Source organism: Sceloporus undulatus, chromosome 2 (assembly GCF_019175285.1).
Source record: "Sceloporus undulatus isolate JIND9_A2432 ecotype Alabama chromosome 2, SceUnd_v1.1, whole genome shotgun sequence".
NCBI lineage: Eukaryota > Metazoa > Chordata > Lepidosauria > Squamata > Phrynosomatidae > Sceloporus > Sceloporus undulatus.
The window spans coordinates 24,864,249-24,867,777 of NC_056523.1; the positions used below are offsets into that span (position 1 = coordinate 24,864,249).

The following is a 3,529-nucleotide window of genomic DNA, read 5'->3' on the forward strand; positions in this document are numbered from 1 at the left end:
CCTCCTTTGGCATTGGAGTCTCTGTTTCTTGGGGTTGGACTAGATGACCTCTGGTATACACATAGGGACACGATCCGCTGCGTGCGTTATTAGGACACGCCTCTCGTAAATTTGAGCTAACTAAATTCCCCTAATTCGATCCTTCCTAACAGGGTGCACACAAACATTTATGTCTGATAGAATTTTGTAAATTCTTTGACAACGTTTTCCTTTGCTTCATCCTTTACATCCTTTGTTACGTGCCCTGTAAGTTTTACTCTTGACTTATCCACAGGTCATATCAAAATCCATAATTTTGGCCCTAAAACCTGCCCTTGACATATACATGAGGTCAACTTACAGTTAAGTATATATGGTACTCTGTATTTATTTAAAAGACATTTTCTCCCATTAGCAGCTCATCAGCTTTCCCCCAGAATTCAGTTGAGAAGCAGAACTGCCCCCTTGTTTCTGTTAAGCATACATAGCCTAGTTCCATCCTGGTTAAAGTGGAGCCTGTCCTGTTTGTACAGGCTGACTTGTCTCAAAACATCCGCCAGTGTCCAATAGACCTTCAGATCTGCTCTCTACTTTATGGTGTCATCCATGTATTTAATCTCTTAAATGCTACTAATCTATCTGGCACTCTAGGTAAGAGATAGCATTTCAGAGAAAACTTCCTTGGAAGTGCACTGGTGGCAGGGGGAAAAAGTTTCTTGGCTGCCCATGCTGCCATGGAATAGGCCTTTCAGTAGGCTTGATGATACAGACTCACTCCAAGTCTTCCTCCATCACTCTAGTCTCTGTCTCACTCAAAGAACCATAGAGTTGGAAGAGACCTCAATGGCCATCCAGTCTACTGCTCTGCCTTGCAGGAAGATACAACCAAAATACCCTGGACAGATGGCCATCCATCTTCTGTTTAAAAACTTCCAAAGGCGACTCTACCACCCTCTGAAGGACTTGCCCAAAGTCACCCAGTGGGTTTTCATGGCTGAGCAGAGCTCAAAGCACTACACTAGGCTGGCTCCACAATGTGGCATTCAAAACTGCACAACAGTTTTCAGTGGCACAAAACTCTTGATTTGAGGTCTTTATCCAAATTTTAGTTCATGAACTGTAGTTAAAGACTTAAAGACTGAGAACCTTATCGTACTCACAGTTTTCCCATTCCGTTCCTGTTGACAAGGCGGACAGATCAGGAAACGGGCTGACGACTAACGCTATCTCATTAAGTCTTCTTAGCGTTATGTGAACGCGAAAAGAACAATCGCTATCGCACACCGCTAACGGAGAAAACGACCTGTTGTCGTTTTTGGACCTTGCTGTGAACGGATATCACCGCACAGCCAGGTCCCATCCTGATGACGCCCCGACCATCCCGTCTTTGCGCATGCGCAGTTTACATAGAAAATTGTGTGCGGTTTTCAAAGCGAGCTTGGGGCATTCTCGTTCCCTGTGTGTTCTATCCTAAGATGGATTCTCATATTTTGGTCCTTCTCCATACCATCTCCCGTTATCTGATAATGGAGCAGGAACGGAGAAGAAGGAGGACACTTATGTACCGCTTTTTTTTTTTTTAAAAGTTGCTCTCAGACATGCCCTTGCTGAGCTCATGGATGTAGAGAACGCACCCCCCACAGATCTCCTTGAATGGCTATCCACATTTCCATCACCTCAGAGATGGTGGTTACGTCCAATTCTTAGGAAGAATTGGTGGCGTGAAGAGGTGATGACTTTGTGGGATGACGACATGTGGGAGACACATTTCCGCATGAAACGTTCAATTTTTTTGATCTGGTAGAAGTACTCCATACCTACCTGAAATCTTTTTCTGGTATCAAACACTGTTTCCTGCTTTATTTTTCATATAGAGACATGTCTAGATGTTCTATAATTTTGAGGAATGAAAGTTGTTAAAACATCTTGCAAGGGAACCTGGTAAAGGAAAGATATCATGATGGCCCGTCATAACTGTAGGGATCGGACGGGGATGCAATTGGAACGCCTAGGATATCGCACACAGAGGATTTTCCGTTCTCATAACGTTTACTGGTGAGGGAGGACGGAAGAGAATCGTCGGGGACATTTTACGTGAACGGAACGGAACGGGAACCCATTGCAAACGTCTCGGTAACGAGGCTATGGGATAAAATCCATTCCTTTACCATTGAGACCTCAGAACGTTTACAAACATGTGTGCGATAAACTCCTGAGTCTACACTGAGTTGAACGTAAAACAAAGTTTATATGTTGTTGCTGTTGTTGATAGTAATCAGACCTCTAGATCTGCCCTGTGGCCCTTGTTGGCATAAATCTAAGACTTCTTTTACCTGCATGCTGTTTTGACAGCCACCTAAGGTTTTCTGTTATAAACATACTGCCAGACCTATAAATATCTGCAGGTTTTTGTTGGTGGAATTTAGCTACTGAACTGGGACGTTTTAAATGGTAATCATCTTGGGATTTAGATCTCCTTGCTGTGCTCTTGTTTTTGCTTCATGTGGGGACTTAAAAGTTAATTGATTACCTATACCAACCAATAGATACGTAGACAATAAATCAGTAGTGCTTACCTTCTCCTCCCCTGGGTGCTTATTACACCTATTTGCTTGTACTTCCTTGTACTTGCTGTTCCTTGCTTCCGTACCTTGGCTCCCTCTCAGTGTTTGCAATGGTGAAATGGTTTACTTGTTGTGAAGCACCTAGAGCTCTTCGGAGATAAGGCAGGATATCAGTGTTGTGAACCAGTAAAGATTTAATTAATATGTGTGTATGTGCATCTATTTATTGTGTCTTACCTGAGATGGGCTGCTGTAAAGTTGCCGCCACTCTAAATTTCCACAACTGTTGTTGGGACCTGGTTTTTGAAGCTGGGTGGAGGATTCTGTAAACTAGTTCTTCAGGTATTTAGGAAGGTAGCATTTTGCCTCCCACGTGAAGTGTTCAGACAGAAGCATTCCAGAGCTTGGTTAGTACAAATTCCTTTTCCGTTGCTACTGCCACCCTGAAAACACAATGGCCATAAATATTATTACACCCCTGAAAATACCAGGATTGTTTTTCCTCTATCATGCTCGCCTCCAGCTGTGAATAGATATCTAACTTTATTTTACTGAAAAGGTCAAAGGTGGCTATGTTCTGGAAGCACACACTGTACATACAAATGCTCTTCTATGTCTTGTGCCCATTATGTAGTTTTACCAGAAGAACTATGCGCACAGTCCTAAAAACATTCTCACTGACAGAGCCTTGACAACAAAGCTGTAGGGAGTAGCAATCTAGTTTTGCAAGGTGCCCTATGGATTCCAAGAACATCTTCATTTGATGCCTGGAGGCTAGTGGTCTCCATATCCATAGGATAGTGAATCCACTATGAGTCTTAATCCAAAGGTTAAATAAACTAAAGTGCTGAGTGTATATTTTGGGGACAGCATTTAGCCTCTTATAAAATCTGAACTAAAACCCAAAGCAGATTCACCTCTGCATTGAAGTGGAAGCCACCACATGTTACTGCTTGGTGTGAGAATTCAAAGACATAGCCATGTTA

General features: G+C 42.8%; 1 protein-coding gene across 1 annotated transcript in view; it reads right to left on the reverse strand.

Annotated features, from left to right (window-relative positions):
- The window catches only part of LOC121923297 (monoacylglycerol lipase ABHD6-like), a 29,298-nt gene extending 26,469 nt beyond the window's left edge, over window positions 1–2,829 (reverse strand). Inside the window, exons 1-2 of the mRNA XM_042453602.1 lie at window positions 2,781–2,829; window positions 2,556–2,692 (exon numbers count right to left, since the gene is read on the reverse strand). The gene's annotated coding sequence lies outside the window, so the exon portion shown is untranslated. The remainder of the gene's footprint in view (window positions 1–2,555; window positions 2,693–2,780) is intronic.
- Between the last annotated feature and the right edge of the window lie 700 nt (window positions 2,830–3,529).